The sequence below is a fragment of the Theropithecus gelada genome, chromosome 20 (genome assembly GCF_003255815.1).
Source record: "Theropithecus gelada isolate Dixy chromosome 20, Tgel_1.0, whole genome shotgun sequence".
Taxonomy (NCBI): domain Eukaryota; kingdom Metazoa; phylum Chordata; class Mammalia; order Primates; family Cercopithecidae; genus Theropithecus; species Theropithecus gelada.
This window is the reverse complement of record NC_037688.1, coordinates 49,872,269-49,891,444: the sequence shown is the minus strand read 5'-3', so window position 1 is coordinate 49,891,444 and position 19,176 is coordinate 49,872,269. Positions and strand designations below refer to the sequence as shown.

At 51.3% G+C, this 19,176-nt stretch overlaps 4 non-coding genes across 4 annotated transcripts; 3 read left to right on the top strand and 1 right to left on the bottom strand.

Annotated features, from left to right (window-relative positions):
• Window positions 1-2,959: 2,959 nt before the first annotated feature.
• Window positions 2,960-3,032, bottom strand: TRNAK-CUU. Its single transcript has one exon. It is a non-coding gene; the product is annotated as a tRNA-Lys (tRNA).
• Window positions 3,033-4,339: 1,307 nt separating this feature from the next.
• Window positions 4,340-4,411, top strand: TRNAP-UGG. The gene has a single exon. It is a non-coding gene; the product is annotated as a tRNA-Pro (tRNA).
• A 6,206-nt stretch (window positions 4,412-10,617) lies between these two features.
• TRNAK-CUU lies at window positions 10,618-10,690 on the top strand. The gene has a single exon. It is a non-coding gene; the product is annotated as a tRNA-Lys (tRNA).
• A 6,979-nt stretch (window positions 10,691-17,669) lies between these two features.
• On the top strand, window positions 17,670-17,741 carry TRNAP-CGG. The gene has a single exon. It is a non-coding gene; the product is annotated as a tRNA-Pro (tRNA).
• Window positions 17,742-19,176: the final 1,435 nt, after the last annotated feature.

The following is a 19,176-nucleotide window of genomic DNA, read 5'->3' as shown; positions in this document are numbered from 1 at the left end:
GGCGGGCGGATCACGAGGTCAGGAATTCGAGAGCAGCCTGGCCAATATGGTGAAAACTCATCTCTACTAAAAATATAAAAATTAGCGGGGTGTGGTGGCGCTTGCCTGTAGTCCCAGCTACTTGGGAGGCTGAGGCAGAAGAATCACTTGAACCTGGGAGGCAGAGGTTGCAGTGAGCCGAGATCATGCCACTGCACTCTAGTCTGGGCGACAGAGTGAGACTCCGGCTCAAAAAAAAAAAAAAAAAAAAAAAAGGAAGAAAGAAAAAGAAAAAAGAAAGAAAGGGAGTCTCCTCTGGTCTTCTCAGTGGTGTGCGCATCATGCATGATAGATGCACTCCAATATTGCTTGGTGTCTTTAGGTTTCTTTCTCTACAGTTTGCCCGAGACGTTCTACCAGCCCAATCTCATTAAACATAGGCCATCACTGAGGTCAATTTTCAGCCAACCAACCAAGAAACCTGGTAGGGCCACAGTCAGCTGCATGAGATAATATATTAACTATAGGCTCTTTGGAATGTGCACCCAGATGGATAAATTCACCAGATACAAAATCATATCCCATCCTCCTTATGATGGCTTAAAGTAGCAAAACTTGTTTTGTATCTGTTTTGTTTTGTCATGTATGCTGTTTTCTCCAAGGTCAGCCTTTGTCGTTCAAGATTCTCAATTTTGAGTCCAATCTGATGTCACCACTTCTTCCTAATCAGTACTGTTATTTTTCACACCAAAGATTTCCTAAGGCTGTGAATTCAATTTACATTGCCATTCTGCAACACGCCTAGTTAAATGACATGTTTGATTTTTAGCAATATCAGCCTTGTGGCTTTAAGGTTATTGTATAGTTGCCATAAATTGTCCCTGGGTCTCTGAATATGACTTAGTGTAGAAGTTTAGACACCTGATCTTGTCATTTTCTTTCTGTAAGCTAACCAGTTCCTTCAGAAGACTTCTTTCCATGCCATGAACTAATGAAAGTCCATGTGGTCGCCTGTGCTGCAACAGTCAAGCACAGCAGCCACTGGTCCCCCAGGGCACTTGCTTCAGTCTGTAACTCCTCATAATCAACCAGGTCACACGTTGCCTGATCATGATGCCCTTGTATACTATGAATTACAGCATCTCATGTCCATTGGTAAGGACCTCAACACTGCATTCAAGCCAAAATTGTCCAGGTAGCAGTCAGAAAACCATCAGCTATGTTTTCTTGTTTGTTTGTTTTGTTTTTGTTTTTGTTTTTGTTTTTGTTTTGAGACAGGGTCTCTCTCAGTCACCCAGGCTGGACTGCAGTGGTGTGATCACAGCTCACTGCAGCCTCGACCTCCCAGGTTCGAGTGATCCTCCCCAATCAGCCTTCTGAGTAGCTGGGACTGCAGGCACATGCTGCTCATTTTTTGTAGAGACGGGGTCTTGCTATGTTGCCCAGGCTGATCTCAAACTCCTGGGCTCAAGCAGTCCTCCCACCTTGGCCTCCCAAAGTGCTGTTCTTATAGGCATGAGCCACCACACCTCTCATTAGCTATTTTCACAGAATATTTAATATGACAGTTATTAGATAGGTATAAATAATTGTTTTGGTTTTTGGAGACAGGGTCTCACTGTGTTGCCCAGGCTGCAGTGGCACAATCATGGGTCACTGCACCCACAAATTCCTGGGCTCAAGTGGTGTTCCTGCCTTGACCTCCCTAAATGCTGGGATTACAGGCCTGAGCCATGGTACCTAGCCTAGAACCAGATTATAAGGGTGAGATTCTAAATTTGACTCCCCTGGTAACTGGCTGGCTGGCTGGCAATGAGGACCACTTCCCTGATGGAAAGTGAGAGTCCCTGGTGTGCTGTAGTGTGCAATTATGAGAATTTTTGCCAGGGTTACACTAGGGTGAAATAGAAGGGGAATTCCTCTTAAGGCAAATATTATGCAGAGAGGGTCCCAAATGCTCTGTGTACTGAATATGGAACGTGTATGTAAATGTCATATATATGTAATTTTAATTTCTTGTTTCTTTTTTTTTTTTTATTTTTTTCTTTTTTGAGATGGAGTCTTGCTCTGTCACCCAGGCTGGAGTGCAGTATCACAATCTCGGCTCATTGCAACCTCCGCCTTCCAGGTTCACGCCATTCTCCTGCCTCAGCCTCCCTAGTAGCTGGAACTACAGGTGCCCATCACCACACCTGGTTAATTTTTTCTATTTTTTAGTAGAGACGGGGTTTCACCGTGTTAGCCAGGCTGCTCTGGAACTCCTGACCTCGTGATCCGCCCGCCTTGGCCTCCCAAAGTGCTGGGATTACAGGCGTGAGCCACTGCGCCTGGCCAATTTCTTTTTATTATTATTATTTTGAGACAGAGTCTTACTGTGTTGTCCAGGCTGCAGTGCACAGGCGCGATCTCGGTTTACTGTAACCTCTAACTCCCGGGTTCAAGCGATTCTCCTGCCTCAGTCTCTGGTGTAGCTGGGACTATAGGCGCGCTACCAAACCTGGAGAAAATTTGTATTTTTTTTAAGGGCTGGGGTCTCACCATGTTGCCTAGGCTGGTCTCAAACTCCTGGGGTCAAAGTGAGGGGATTACAGGCATGGACCACGACGCTCGGCCCATTTTTTATGAACCAGAACTAAAGGGATCCCTATATATCCTGAGGCCAGTTGGTTGGTGGAGCGTTTTGTATTTGCTTGCCCAACAAATCCCGATTTGGGAGGTATACGGAGTCACTTCCAACCTTTTCTTACTTACTTGACTTTCTTCCAAGTTTAATCGGTCCGACAAAACCTCCCACCCAATGTGGGGCTCGAACCCACGACCAGAGATTGTGTCTCATGCTCAGGGAGGTAACAAGAAAAGCCGCTTCCCACACGTCCTTTGGAGCTCTCCAGAACTTCCCAGGTATACGGAGTCGCTTCCGATCTTTCACACTTACTTGATTTTTTCAAGTTGCAAGACTCATCGGTCCAACAAAACCTCTCGCCCAACGTGGGGCTCGAACCCACGACCCTGAGATTAAGAGTCTCATGCTCTACCGACTGAGCTAGCCGGGCGGTTACAAGAAAAGCTGCCTCCCACACTGCCATTGGAGCTCTCCAGAACGTCCCTATTCTATAGAAAGTTGTTGGGGATGAGTCCAGGATCCGAGACACGCTACATCCTGAGCGAGCAGTAGAGCCCTAAGCTCCACGCGGACCGAGGACGCCGCCAGGCCCGTGTGGTCTGCCGTCCCTCGTGGGTGTGTGTCCTGTCGGCTGACCCTCGTGGGGGTGTATCCTGTCTGTCGATCCTCGCGGGCTTGTGTCCCCTCTGCCGACCCTCGTGGGCGTGTGCCCCGTCTGCCGTCTCTCGCGGTGTGTGTCCCCTGTCTGCAGTCCCTCGTGGGTGTGTGCGGCCCCTGCAGCTCCTGGGAGCGGGAACGTCGGGAACAAGGGCTGAAGGGACGGACTCTGGAGATGGCCGGGGGGGAAACTCGGCGTGACTCTCTCTTAGGGTTGTGAGTGGTTCCGGGGTCAAATCACGGAGGTCCCCTCATTTTCAAACCCTCGCCCCTGTTTAGGGAGGGCAGAGTGGCCTCACCACAGGGACAAGCCCGGGAGACCCTTTCTCCCCCTCAAGCTCGCAGTAGAATGCTGGGTCCCTTGCCAGTGGAAAAGGCAAGAAAAGTTTGGAGCGTTCGTAGAGCCGCCCGTTTGGGAAGAAATGAACTCTGATCCCAGCTCCGGTTCCTGTATGGGAGGTCCCAGGGCTGCGAGGGTCGCCTGGGCAGAGCTCAGGCCAAGAAGGGGCTCGGCTGAGAACAGAAGCCAGGGGTCCGTGCCGGAGACGGGATCCCTTCCTAAGATGCCCGGGCTGGCCTGCTGGGAGGCGGCGTGGTCTCCTCCTCAGGGTTCTGCACTCCGGTTTCACATTGGTTGAAATTTCTGGGCTGGGGCTCAGCACGCGAGACCCCTGCCTCACGCGGGCCAGACAGACCACCTCCCCGCGGGCTGCATCCCCTGGTCACCGGCCCTCCTCTCGGTGCTGGGGCCGCCTGGAGCCGCTGGGAGCCGGGTGGCCCTCGAGGTAGGCGGCCCAGGGTGCGGGGTCCGCCTCTGTGCGCCTGAGGGCGGGGGTCGTGCAGGAGCTCCTCCTGGGGCTGGTCCCCGCGGCACTGCACCTTCTACCAGCGTCCTGGGATTGAAACCGAAACCTCCCCCTGCGCAACCGTCCCCGACGGCCTTGAGGTTGGGGTGTAGCCGGGACCCTGGAGGGGCAGGGTGGGGATGGAGTGAAGGCGGGGACTGGGAGGTGCTTGGAGGAGGAGACTGGAACCGCGGGTGTAGACCAAGGACAGACGTCAAAAAACTGTTATTGCGCTGGCTCGTTGGTCTAGGGGTATGATTCTCGCTTTGGGTGCGAGAGGTCCCGGGTTCAAATCCCGGACGAGCCCTCTTCTATTTTCCCGAACACCGTCATTTTCTCACGGAGTCCCGGCCGCAGGGAACTTGGTCTCTCCGTGGCAGCCGCAGGCGCCGGGGCCGATCCGACTTCCCGCTTCGGCCCAGCTTGCAGCCCTTCGCCTTGCCCAGCTGCAGGCGGGACTTGCCTGCGCCTCCTAACCGGAGCCTTCCACCTGGAATTCTGAGTGCGCCTGAGGCCTGGCGCTGGGGCAGTAGACCCCAGATGCGGGACCCTAAAAGAGGGCAAATGCCTCCCCCGCCGCGTCTGCCTCTGCAGACGTGGCCCTAGGTACCGGGTGACCATGGAACTTATTCTGGGCGTGTAGTTTTCGTTTGAGTGGGACGGTTCTAAGTTTAAATTTCGGACAAGCCCAGTGTTTCGAACTTCCTTTCTTTTCTTTCTTTCTTTCTTCCTTTCTCTCTCTTTCTTTCTTTCTTTTCTTTCTTTCTTTTCTTTCTTTCTTTCTTTCTTTCTTTCTTTCTTTCTTTCTTTCTTTCTTTCTTTCGTTTTCTTTCTTTCTTTCTTTCTTTCTTTTTCTTTCTTTCTCTTTCTTTCTTTCTTTCTCTCTCTCTTTCTTTCTCTTTTCTTTTCTTCTCTTCTCTTTTATTTTCTTTCTTCTTCTTCTTCTTCTTCTTCTTTTTTTTTTTTGACAGTGTCTCCTTCTGTTGCCCAGGCTGGAGTGCTGGAGTGCAGTGGTGCCATCTCAGCTCACTGCAATCTCAACCTCCCAAACTCAAGGGATCCTCCCACTTCCACCTCTGGAGTAGCTGGGACTACAGGTGCTCACCACCACGCCAGGCTAATTGTGTGTGTGTGTGTGTGTGTATGTATAAGTGTATATATATGCACACACACATATATATGTGTGTATATATACGTGTATATACGTGTGTGTGTATATATGTGTGTGTGTGTGTGTGTGTATATATATATAACCGAGGTCTCGCTGTGTTCTGGAGGCTGGTCTCCAGCTTACACTCAAGTAATCTTCCTGCGTCAGCCTCCCATCACAAAGTGCTGCAATTGCAGGCCAGAACCACCACGCTCAGCTGCCTCCTTTTCCTTCCATGTCCTGAGGTCGCAGCGGCGCGTCCCTCCGGCACATGGCGGGGAAGAGGTGCGGTTCCGGGAGCCTGCGACGCCTCTGGGGAGTCCAAGTCCGGCTCCTAGCCCTTTGTCTGAGGACGGAGGAGGACCTGGGGGGCTTCCCCTAGCTGATGGTCTCAGTTCTCCAGAGGTGGCGGGGAGAGCGAGAAGCCCCAAAACGCGAGCTGCGTTTCCTATTTGGAGTCGCAGGATGTGGCAATGTTGAAGCTTGCCGTGCCCCTCCTTCCCATAGGAACTAGAATCCCGTCCGGGACAAGCATCGGGAAAGGGGGACAGTTTGTGACCGAGGAAACTAGGACTGATCCAGAACAGCGAAGGTGGAGCCGCGTTGGGCTCATGAAGGGCGACAAAGGCCCCGACCCCTCTTCCGCATGAGTAGTTGGTCCAGGGTATGGTTCTCGCTTAGGGACCACAGGGACAAGCCCCGGAGACCCAAGAGGTCCTGGGTTTAAATCCCGGAAGAGCCCACACTTTAAGAACCCACCACCTTGGGAGGCCGAGGCGGGCGGATCACGAGGTCAGGAGATCGAGACCATCCTGGCTAACACGGTGAAACCCCGTCTCTACTAAAAATACAAAAACTTAGCCAGGCGTGGTGGTGGGCGCCTGTAGTCCCAGCTACTCGGGAGGCTGAGGCAGGAGAATGACATGAACCCGGGAGGCGGAGCTTGCAGTGACCAGAAATCGGGCCACTGTACTCCAGCCTGGGTGACTGAGTGAGACTAAAGTCTCAAAAAAAATAAAATAAAATAAAAAATAAAAAATCAGTGTTTGTGTCTGTGGCATTGTCCTTGGGGCACATGAGTCGTGGGACACAGGCTGTTTAACCAGAGAATTTTTTCTGGGGCATTCAGGGCGGATCTGTCCTGAGGGACTCCCCCGAGTGACCAGACTGGTGGTTCCATGAGTGAGGATGATGAGTGAGGCTTACCTCCTGGAACTCCCAGACAAAACCTACTCCCGCGAGGGAGAGTGTCCCGCAGAAGTTGAGCTTTTTACGACGGCGGACGTGCTCTCCTGCAGAGGCAAGACTAATAGCTGTGGCTCACTTCGTTGACTAAACTAAGGAAAACTGTGGGTGGCTTTGTCTGGTAGCTGGGTTCAAATCCCCGATAGGACTGATTCTAAAGTAGCCTTGCTCAGAGAGAAATGAAGCGGGGCCGGGATCCAGTGTAGAGAGAGCTTTGGCTGGCTAGCGGCGTACAAGGCCGGGCTGCACAGGTGGCAGGGGCGTGGTTGTGAAATAATCAAAATGATCAGGCACTTCAGGTCCTCGGGAGAGCGGGCGCAGAGGTGGCCACCCCTGGGGTTCCCCTACTGGCACCATGATGGTCAGGACCTCCGAGATCCCATGCCCACCTCCCTCAGCCCCTGTGGTGCACACGGAGGAAATGTGCTTGGAAATCGCGGCGGCCGGGCGCGGTGGCTCACACCTGTAATCCCAGGCCTTTGGGAGGCCGAAGTGGAAGGATAGCTTGAGCCCATGGAGTTCAAGACCAGCCTGGACAACATAGTGAAACCCCACCTCTACAAAACAATTTTAAAAGTTAGCAGGGCGTGGTGGTGCGTGCCTGTGATCCCAGCTACTCCTGTGTCTGAGGCAGGAGGATCGCTTGAGCCTGTCTCAAAAGACAAACAAACGGGGAGGCACGAAGGCTCACACCTGTAATCCTAGCACTTTGGGAGGCCGAGGCGGCTGGATCACTTGAGGTCAGGAGTTCGAGACCAGCCTGGCCGGATGGTGAAACCCCATCACTACTAAAAATACAAAAATTAGCCGGGCGAGGTGGCTGGCGCCTGTAATCCCAGCTGCTCCGGAGGCTGAAGCAGGAGAATCGCTTGAACCCGGGAGGTGGAGATTGCAGGGAGCCGAGATCATGCCCCTGGGCGACAGGGCAAGACTCTGTCTCAAAAACAAACAAACAAAGACACAAACAAAAAACAAACGTACATGGGAATGGGAGAGGCTGTGCGCCTGTGGGCACAGAGGAGAATTTGCAATTCTGCACTTCCCACCCAATTTTGCTGAGAACCTAAAACTGCTCTTAAGATGATTTTTTTTTTATTGTTGTTGTTGTTTGTTTGTTTTTTGCTTTTTCTGAGACGGAGTCTCACTCTGTCGCCCAGGCTGGAGCACAGTGGCGCAATCTCGGCTCACTGCAACCTCTGCCTCCCGGGTTCAAGCAATTTTCTACCTCAGCTTCCTGAGTAGGTGGAGTTACAGGCGCCTGCCGCCATGCCCAGGTAATCTTTTTTTTTTTCTTTGTATTTTTGTATTTTTAGTAGAGACGGGATTTCACCATCTTGGCCAGGCTGGTCTTGAACTCCTGATCTCGTGATCCACCTGCCTCGTCCTCCCAAAGTGCTGGGATTACAGGTGTGAGCCACCGCACGCGGCCCTTTTAAGACATTTTAGCCGGGCCCGGGACTACACGTGTGAGCCACTGTATCCGGCCGGCTTTCGTTTGTAAAGCCCATATTTTTCTTCTGTTGGGTCTGCAATAACTGTGATGTTAGATCTTTTGTTAAAGTCCCACAAACACCCGAGGTTCTGTTTTTTATTATTATTATTATTATTATTATTATTATTATTTTTATTTTTAGAAGGAGTCTTGCTGCCTCCCAAGCTGGAGTGCAGCAGTACGATCTCGGCTCACTGCAAGCTCCGCCTCCCAGGTTCACGCCATTCCCGAGTAGCTGGGACTACAGGCGCCCGCCAGCACGCCCGGCTAATTTTTTGTAGTTTTGTATTTTTAGTAGAGACGGGGTTTCACTGTTTTAGCCAGGATGGTCTCGATCTCCTGACCTCGCAATCCACCCACCTCGGCCTCTCAAAGTGCTGGGATTACAGGCGTGAGCCACCGCGCCCGGTCTGTTTTTTTGTTTTTTTGTTTTTGTTTTGTTTTGTTTTGTTTTAGTTTATTTTCTCTCCCGGTAGTTTCTATTGTTCTGTCTTCAAATTTGCGGAGTCTTCTATTTTCTTCCATTCTGCTGCTACCCATTCATTAAAGTTCCTTCCTTTGGTTTTGTATTTCTCGGGCCTAAACTTTCCGCTTGGTTATTCTTTATATTTTCTACTCCTTTGCTGAGACTTCATATTTTTTCATTTGCATGAAGCAGGGGTTGCTCCTTGAAGCATGTTTACGGTGGTCACTTCACCATCTTTGTCATCCTGTCAGATGGTCCAACACTGGTGTTGGTGTCTGTTGTCCGTTGATTGACGTTATTTGTTTGTTTGTTTGTTTGTTTGTTTGTTTGTTTGAGACGAAGTTGCTCAGGCTGGAGTGCAGTGGCGCCATCTCGGCGCACTACAACCTCCGCCTCTGGGGTTCAGGCGATTCTCCTGCCTCAGCCTCCCGAGTAGCTGGGATGACAGGTGGGCGCCACAATGCCTGGCTAATTTTTTGTATTTTTAGGAGAGATGGAGTTTCATCATGTTGGCCAGGCTGGTCTCCAACTCCTCACCTCAGGTGATCCACCCGCCTCGGCCTCCCAAAGTGCTGGGATTACAGGCGTGAGCCCGGGCGCCTGCGTGGCTGGCCTGACTGACATTTTCAACTTAGGATTTTCCAGGGTTTTAGAATGACCAGGTCTGCGATGATACTCCCTGGCTGGGAGCAGGAGGGGCGACTGGGACTGCTCCCCATGTGGACAAAGAGGAAGTTGGGCCGATTTCCGATGACTGCCAGGTCGCCAGAGGCTGCTGCTGGGCCCTGGGTCACAGGTCGAGGTGTCAGGCCTCTGAGCCGAAGCTGAGCCATTACAACCCCTGTGACCTGCACAAATACGTCCAGATGGCCTGCAGGAGCCAAGAAGTCTGAAGAAGCCAAAAAAAAAAAAAAAAAAAAAAAAAAAAAAACCACAAAGAAGTAAAACAGCAGTTCCTGCCTTAAGTGATTAACCAACATTACAACATTCTACCATTGTGACTTGTCCCTGCCCTACCTTAGCTGATCAGTCGACTTTGTGACATTCTTCTTTTGGAAAATAAATCTTATGACCTCCCTACCATGTACCTTGTGACCCCCTCCTCTGCTAACAATAGATAACCACCTTTTACCGTAATTTTCCATTACCTACCCAACTCCTATAAAGCAACCCCTTCCCCATCTCCCTTTGCTGACTCCTTTTTGGAACTCAGTCCGCCTGCACCCAGGTGATTAAAAAGCTTTATTGCTCACACAAAGCCTGTTTGGTGGTCTCTTCTCACGGACGCGCTTGACAGAGGCCGTCCTGCAGTTCCTGGTCCGATCTAAGGAAGGGAAGGGGAGATGAGAAAGAACTGGGTCCCAAGTCGAGGGGGTCCATTTCGTGAGGCGCACACTCAGGACAGGCCCTACCCTGCTGCTCTACTCTTTCCCTTCAGCCCCTCCTTCCTGGCCTCCCCTTCCCGGCTGACTCCGCACTGATCATTAACTCAGAAGCCGCGCAGGCCGGCAGCCGGGATCGCCTGTAATCCCAGCACTTTGGGAGGCCGAGGCAGGCGGATCACCTGAGGTTTTCAGTTCCAGACCAGCCTGACCAACATGGAGAAACCCCTGTCATGAGCCGCTTGCCTCCACCGTGCACACAGATCTGCAGGGGAGTGGGAAGAGTTGGGCTCTTTGGGTCATTTGAAACGGTTTGGAGCTATACAGAGGCCAGGCTCGATATTAAGTAGGAATTGGGATTTATATTGGCAGCGAAGCTTGGACCTAAACCCCTTTGGATCCGCACTTGGGCCCCAGAGAAAGGTTGTTCCTTTCCTCCCCACCTCCCACTCAGGACCACCCTGAGCGGTCCCGGCCTGGAGCCATGGCTAATGGTCCCTGACTACAAATTCCAGCTGACTGGAGGCTCCGGTTTGAGGTTAAGGGATTCACAGTCCGCCCACAACTCGTTGAGAAGGGGAGGATAGGGGCTCCCAGATGTCCGGAGACCCTAGCAAGGACTGTGCACCCAGCTATCTGAATGCCAGAGGCCGGCTCCACGGGTAGCCATGCCTGCACCACCTCCTCAGGACTAGAGTCACCACAGCCTTTTTTTTTTTGGCAGCACCTGCTTTGAGGATTCTGAACATTAGGGTGGGAAGCAAGCACCGTGATGTCAGCCCGGCTAGCTCAGTCGGTAGAGCATGAGACTCTTAATCTCAGGGTCGTGGGTTCGAGCCCCACGTTGGGCGCTGCTTTTACCATTCTTGATACACAGAATTCAGCATCATCACAAGTGACACAGGTTCCGATGCTTGGCCCTTAACTGGGAGGTAAACTTTCATTGAGTCCCAACTCGATCTGTGTCAGCATGAGAGCTTTGAAGACCTCCTCCCAAATTCATCAAGCTGACAACTGCTGTGTCTTCTCTCACGGTGGGTGTCCCAGAACCAGTGTTTCTAAGGAAAAAAACAGGAGATTTTGCACCCCAGGAAGTTCTGTCTGCTCACCCCTAGACTGGGATAGAGAACCTGGATACCTTTCCTTTAGCATAAGACCCAAAGTTTCTTCCCCTCCCCCAGGAGACTCAGTCCCAGGGCTGGGGGTGGATGTGCTGCTTTGAAGTTCAGCTAAGGGAGAAGTGTCCACCCACCCAGTTCAGCTGAGACTATGGGTCACTGTAGAGGCCAGCCCTACAGGATCTGTGGGTTTTTCTCCCCGTGTGCAGAGATGAGAGACCATAGAAATAAAGACACAAGACAGATAAAAGAAAAGACAGTTGGGTCCGGGGTACCACTACCACCAAGACGCGGAGACTGGTAGTGGCCCCGAATGCCAGGCTGCGCTGTTATTTATTGGATACATGACAAGAGGGCAGGGTAAGGAGTGTGAGCCATCTCAAATGATAGGTAAGGTCATGTGGGTCATGTGTCCACTGGACAGGGGTCCCTTCCCTGTTTGGCAGCCGAGGCGGAGAGAGAGAGAGGAGAGACAGCTTACGCCATTATTTCTGCATTTCAGAGACTTTTAATATTTTTGCTAATTCTGCTACTGCTATCTAGAAGGCAGAGCCAGGTGTACAGGATGGAACATGAAGCGGATCAAGAGCGTGACCGCTGAATCACAGCATCACAGGGAGACAGTTAGGCCTCTGGATAACTGCAGGCATCACTCAGGCCCTCCACAAGAGATGGTGGAGTAGAGTCTTCTCTAAACTCCCCCAGGGAAAGGGAGACTCCCTTTCCCGGCCTGCTAAGTAGCGGGTGCTTTTCCTTGGCACTGACGCTACCACTAGACCACGGTCCACTTGGCAACGGGCGTCTTCCCAGACGCTGGCGTTACCACTACACCAAGGAGCCCTCTGGTGGCCCTGCCCGGGCATAACAGAAGGCTCACACTCTTGTCTTCTGGTCACTTCCCACTATGTCCCCTCAGCTCCTATCTCTCTATGGCCTGGGTTTTCCTAGGTTATGATTGTAGAGCGAGGATTATTATAATATTGGAATAAAGAGTAATTATTACAAACTAATGATTAATGATACTTATATATAATCATATCTATGATCTATATCTAGTATAACTTGTTATTTTATATATTTTATTATACTGGAACAGCTCGTGCCCTCAGTCTCTTGCCTTGGCACCTGGGTGGCTTGCCGCCCACAGGTCAACATGGAGAGACCACCTCCCATATGCTCTACAGTCCCCTGGCTAACTCAGGCTCTTGTGAGAGAGGCCAGAACCCCAGAAACCAGTATGACCCAGCCATTACTTCTCTCTCTCACTGTTTGGACGGTGGCCCTTGTTATTAGGAGACCAGGAGTGCAGCCACCCAGCCCCTCCAAAACATGCCTAACATATTTTTTGGAGGCTAAGACAATCCCATATAGGATGCTAATCTGTCGTAAAGATTTCTGATTAATCCCACTTCTGGGACAGCCTCCAAGAGTTCCAGTTCATCTATTGTTTCTTGTGTAAGACTAACTATAAATTCTGCCCTTAGGTCAAAACAACCTTGCTGCTATTGCATTTACCATAAATCTTGCCCTTAAGCAAGTGCCTTATACATTCCTTCTGAAGTACATACACCCTTTCCCTGTGGTATGTAGACCCTGGGTCTGGGCAGTAAGGCATGGAGACCCACTATCTTGTCCCCCTGCCACCAGAGACCCAGACCCGGATTCTGTTCATAAGTCCCTATTAAATGTTTTTTTTCCTAAGAAAGATGATTTGTTGGTCTTTTTCTTCAGCCTGGCACCTTCCTTGGACTTTGGGTGTAGGTTTGCATTATGGTTGTAACCAGCCAAGGTGTGCCTTTGGAATGGGAGTCAAACCTTAATGTCTGGGCTTTAGAGTGGTTTTGGACACATTTGCCAGTGGGGGTGCTGAGATAGAGGCTGTCTGGGGGCCCCAAGGAAGGCAGATCAGAGGCTAGGACAAAATGCTACAGGCATCTCAACAGCCCAGGTCCTAATAATATGGCGCCATCGCCTCAGCCTCTGATCAGAGTTCGAATCCCAGCTGGAGGATGTTGGCTTATGGGGCCTTATAACCATGACCCTGTGTCACAGCGATGCATGGGGAATGGGGCTAGGGGTCACTTGTATCCTTGGCCTGTGAGGGTTGCAGAGCCAGGGGTGGGTTGGGGACTGGTGCCCTCTGTCTGAAACTATCCATCTTGGGCATTTTTCACGGAGGAGATAGGGCTGTCCTGTGATTGTCTTTGCGTCTTTTTAGGAAGATTGGAACTATCAGGCTGGGCGCGGTAGTTCATGCCTGTAATCCCAGCACGTTGGGAGGCAGAGGTGGGCAGATCATAAGATCAGGAGATCGAGACCATCCTGGCTAATACGGTGAAACTCCACCTCTACCGAAAATACAAAAAATTAGCCGGGTGTGGTAGTGTGCACCTGTAGTCCCAGCTGCTGGGGAGGTTGAGGCAGGAGAATGGTGTGAACTTGGGAGGCGGAGCTTGCAGTGAGCCGAGATCACGCCACTACACTCCAGCCTGGGTGACAGACTCTGTCTAAAAAAAAAAAAAAAAAAGCAAAAAGAAACAAAGACTGGAGCTATCAAATAAAGGCTGAACTAGGTATATTCCAAGAATACAAGGTTGGCCTTAAATTCAAGAAAATTATCAAAATAATTCATCATATTAACAGAATAAAAAAAGAAGTCATGTGGCGATCTTAATGTTTGGAAGGGCGCTTCATGCAATTCACACCTGTATTAACCGTTTGTTTGTTTTACAGGCAGAATCTTGCTCTGTCATCCAGGCTGGAGTGCAGTGGTACAATCTCGGCTCACTGCAACCTCCACCTCACGGGTTCAAGCAATTCTCTCTGCCTCAGCCTCTGGAGTAGCTGGGGTTACAGGTGCCCACCACCACATCCAGCCAATTTTTGTATTTTTAGTGGAGTTGGGGTTTCACCATGTTGGCCAGGCTGGTCTCGAACTCCTGACCTCAGGTGAACCTTGGCCTCCCAAAATGCTGGGATTAGAGGCATGAGCCACCGTGATCAGACAGAATCTTACTTTGTTACCCAGGCTGCAGCACAGTGGTGAGAACACAGCTGATTGCAACCTCAACCTCCTCAGCTCAAACAATACTCCCACCTCATGCACCACCTAATTTTTTTGTGTTTTCTGTAGAGATGGGGCCTCACTATGTTGGCTAGGCTGGTCTCAAACTCCTGAGCTCAAGGGGTCCTCTCATGAGACATTGTGCCGGCCCATTATTTTCCTTCTTTGCTTCAACTCCCATCAGCTACCAGTTTCTGGACTGGAATGCCGTTTTTCCTCCTCTTTCTTGACTAGCCCCTTATTTTCTCTCCTGTCTGAGCTTTAATGTCACTCCTAGACTCATTGTTCCCATGTCAAGAACTCATCTATATCTGACAACACTATTATGACAGCCTGTAATTTTTATAAGTCTGTTCATTTTATTTTTTATTTTTTCCAAGACAGGGTCTTGCTATGTTGCCCAGGCTGGAGTGCAGTGGTGTGATCTAGTTCACTGCAGTCTCAGCCTCCTGCACTCGGGAATTCTCCTACCTCAGATTTCCAAGTAGCTGGAACAACAGACGTGTGCCACCACACCCAGCTAATTTTATTTATTTATTTAGATGAAGTCTCATTCTGTCACCTAGGCTGGAGTGCAGTGATGCGAACTCAGCTCATTGCAACCTCCGTCTCCCAGATTCAAGCGATTCTCTTGCCTCAGCCTCCTGCATAGCTGGGATTACAGGCATGTACCACCACGCCAGACTATTTTTTTGTATTTTTAGTAGAGACAGGGTTTCACCATGCTGGCCAGGCTGGTCTTGAAGTCCTGACCTCTAGAGATCTACTCACCTCGGCCTTCCAAAGTTCTGGGATTACAGGTGTGAGCCACCATAGCCGGCCTGATTGATTTATTTAAATTTAGTTACCAGGTCTTTCTATGTTGCCTGGGATGGTCTTGAGCTCCTGGGCTCAAGTGATGCTCCCTCCTCGGCCTCCCAAAATGCTAGATGTGCATCATTGGGCCAGCCTATTTTACTCTTTATTTTAAAATAATTATAGATTCACAGTTAGTTGCCAAAAAGAAAAAAAAAGTACAGAAAACTCTGGTGTAGCATTCACCCAGTTTTCCCTAAGACTTCCATGACTATGGTTCAACATCAATGCCAGAAAATGAACACTGGCTGTTTTTTTAAACATATTATTCTTGGTTATTTTCAATCTTCACTTTGAACTGTGTGCTCTTTATTTTCTGCCCACCATTGTGCCCACCAAAAAATTAGGTGTATGCTTTAACACATGATGCCTATGATCTTTGAGAATAAAAAATTTGAGTCCATGTAGATAAATCTAGACCTGAATTGTTCTGTTTTATTTTATTTTATTTTATTTTATTTGAGACTGAGTCCTGCTCTTGTCGCCCAGCTTGGAGTGCAGTGAGGCGATCTGGGCTCACTGCAACCTTCGCCTCCCGGGTTCAAATCATTCTCCTGCCTCAGCCTACCGAATATCTGGGATTGCAGGTGCGTGCCACCAAGCCCAGACAATTTTCGTATTTTTAGTGGAGACAGAGTTTTATCCTGTTGGTTAGATTGGTCTCATTCCTGACCTCAAGTGATCTGCCCGCCTAGGCCTCCCAAGGTGCTGGGACTACAGGCATGAGCCACCCCGCTTGACTTGTTCTTTTTTGTTTCTTTTTGAGACGGAGTCTCGCTCTGTCCCTAAGTTGGAGTGCAGTCGCCCCATCTCAGCTCACTGCAACCTCCGCTTCTGGATTCAAGCGATTCCCCTGCTTCAGCCTCCCAAGTAGCTGAGACTACAGGCATGCGCCAGCACGCTTGGCTAATTTTTTGTATTTTTAGCAGAGATGGGGTTTCACTGTGTTGGGCAGGCTGGTCTAGAACTCCTGACCTCGTGATCCGCCCGCCTCGGCCTCCCAAAGTTCTGGGATTACAGGTGTGAACCACTGCCCCCGGTCGACTTGTTCTTTTTTAAAAAATTAAAATATGGTCTGGGTCTTTTACTTTGGAAGAGGGGTGTTAACTTCAGAACTGTCCTAGGTTCAGTTCAGATCGCAGGGAGGGAAGGGGGTCGAAGAGGGAAGGAAATTGGGCCTCTGTGCCCACTGCGCCCGCGAATCTGGGAGGCAGGGTGACCGGGTGCCCGGGCTCCATCCGCTGGGGCTGGGCCGCCCGCCTGCCCCCGCGCAGTTCAGAGGCTCCTGCCGGGGGAGGCGTCCATTGCGTTCGCTTACTTCTCTGGGTCAACAAGTGAGGGACGCGGAGACAGAGTTAGCTGCGGCCACCCGGGCCCGCGGACACCGTCTTCATTCACTCCCACCCGCAGTCAAGTCCTTCTACCCGCAGTCCTTCCCTAAAAGAAGAAAAAGGGCCAGATGCGCGCTGTCCAGGATACTCAGTCCTGGGTCCAGGAGGAGGTCGCGGTGTAGCTGATCCCCGGGTTCCTAAACCCAGGCCCGGGGACCAAGGCCCCGCCTGCTGGGGTCGCACCTGCAGTTTGAGAAACCGAAGAACGTAGGAGAGGGAGGCAGGGCCTGCTTTTCCTGCGAAAGATTCTTTCATTCGCTCGATTGTTGTTCTTGCGCGCTGAATTTCCCAGGCTAACAAACAACAGCTGATCACGGCGGCCTGGGCTCCTCTGGGATTCCGACCCGGGGCCTCTCGCACTCAAAGCGAGACTCATACCTCTAGGCCAACAGACCTCGGTGGCAGGAAGCACCATCTTTGCTCCCCAACTCCCACACCCCCCTCTTTATCTTTCTGGAACCCAAAATTTTGTATTTTCCGCTCTCCATAAACGTCGATGCCAGCGCTGGGAGTGTGGCCGGGAATCCAGGATTCCGGCAGCGAGAAGCCCAAACAGAGGGGAGGAGGGAGTCTCCGGAGTGGGACAGCGCTCAGCTCTGGGGTGGGGTTGATCTAGGGCAAAATAGGGCGGGCGCCCTGTGGCGATGGGCAGGACCCTCTCGCCCACCACACGCGGAGCTCGCTGGATCCTCTCCACACCCAGGCCGTGTCCCCCGGCTTTCCAAACTGCTGACGTCCTTAATGAAGGATCCAGAAGGTGTTACAGTATTGGCCCATCAGGATTTGAACCTGAGCCCCACTCTCACCCTAATCATAACCTCAAAGCCACCAGCGCCTAAAGACAGAGTGAGAGAGAAACAGAGGCAGAGAGAGTTTGTGTCACTGTCATGCCCTTTGCCATCGCTGCTCATCCCCAGTGACCTCCCGGAACTTCCTCAATTCTTGCTGACAGAGGCAGAGACAGGACAGAGCTAGCTTCTGAGTCAGAGCAGAGGCTCTGGGCTGAACCCAGGGGAGGCTATGGGGGTGCCTCTGGGATGGAGCCAGCCACCGGCTGCAGTCGGATGCAAGGTGGGCTGGCCGCTCAGCCATCCTCCTAGGGCAAGGTCTTGGGTATGAGTCAGCAGCCCCAGATTTGAGCGCAGACCCGTTAACCCCGGGGCAGGGGAAAATACAGCGGGGAGCCCCAGGTTGCAGGTCTGACCCTGAGCATCCCCTACCGAGCCCAGTGCGGATGGGCTCTGTCTCCACCGGGCTGGTTCACCAGGGTCTCCCCGCAGCGACCGCAGAATTCTGCCAATCACTTGGGTACAGGGATGAGCTCTATTCACTTCGGAATCAGCCGACTCGCGCCAGATTGGAGGCAGGCGTCTGAAATGTCAGCGGAAGTCCACACCAGGGAGGCTCGTTGGTCTAGGGGTATGATTCTCGCTTCGGGTGCGAGAGGTCCCGGGTTCAAATCCCGGACGAGCCCCAAAAGTGGTTACTTTTCCCCCGTCATTTGTCATTTTAGAGAATACGAACTTGAAAATCGGGGACCGAGCCTGAAGCCTCATCCACCAGTCGCCTTGCTCCGCTTCAGGTCCGTCCACGTCTGTGCCTCAGCTGCAAGGGACCAGGATGCTCCTGAGGCTGGCCTGGTTGGCACTTGCCTCGGTCTCGCTGGAGCCCCGCTCCCTTCTCCTCCTTCGCAGCCCCAGACCAGAGAAGCTGTACCCTCCGCAGCCCCGGTCGCTGAGCTCCACATGGGCTCCCGGTATGGAGGAGGGCGGTAGTTGGGTTGTGAGTGATCAGAGTGGGGTGCGCGGTCCAGGTGGGCCCTGGAGAGCTACTCTTTCCTCGACCTCCCCCCTTCGCCCTAGAAACCCACATCTCTGCGGGCCAAGGCGGATCCGCAGATGAAGCTCGTTGAGAGCAGGTCGAAGCTGCCTGACCCCATGGCCCCCTGCTGCTCTGGCCGGGAAGGTAGCCAGGAGCCACACATGGCTCTTAAACACTTGAAATAGGGCTGGTCCACTTGAGATGTGCTGCTGTAAGTACGGAATACGCATCGGGATTTTGAAGACTTGGTACCAAAAAAATAAGATATCTCATTCTCTCATTACACATGGAAATTAGATTTCACGTCTACGGTATTGAATAATATGCACACATATGAAAAACATGTGTATGTTATACCTAAACATACATATTTTATATATGTTTATATTATATGTAGTATATATGTATCATATAATTCTATTAGTAATATGATTATATCATAATTAATTTTATTATATAATTATAATTTTCTTTGAGACAAGGTCTCGCTCTGTCGTCCAGGCTGGAGTGCAGTGGCATCATCTCGGCTCACTGCAACCTGTGCCTCCACAGTTCAAGCGATTCTCCTTCCTGAGCTTCCTAAGTAACTGGGAGTATAGGTGGGCGCCACCAAGCCTGGCTAATTTTTTTTTTTTTTTTTGAGACGGAGTCTTGCTTTGTCGCCCAGGCTGGAGTGCTGTGGCCGGATCTCAGCTCACTGCAAGCTCCGCCTCCCGGGTTCCCGCCATTCTCCTGCCTCAGCCTCCCGAGTAGCTGGGACTACAGGCGCCCGCCACCTCGCCCGGCTAGTTTTTTGTATTTTTTAGTAGAGACGGGGTTTCACCGTGTTAGCCAGGATGGTCTCGATCTCCTGACCTCGTGATCCGCCCGTCTCGGCCTCCCAAAGTGCTGGGATTACAGGCTTGAGCCACCGCGCCCGGCCAACAATTTTTTTGAGACAGAATTTCTCTCTTGTTTCCCAGACTGGAGTGCAGTGGCCACATCTCAGCTCACTGCAAGCTCCTGCCTCAGCCTCCTGAGCAGCTGGGACTACAGGCGCCTGCCACCTCGCCTGGCTAGTTTTTTTTTTTTTTTTTTTGTATTTTTTA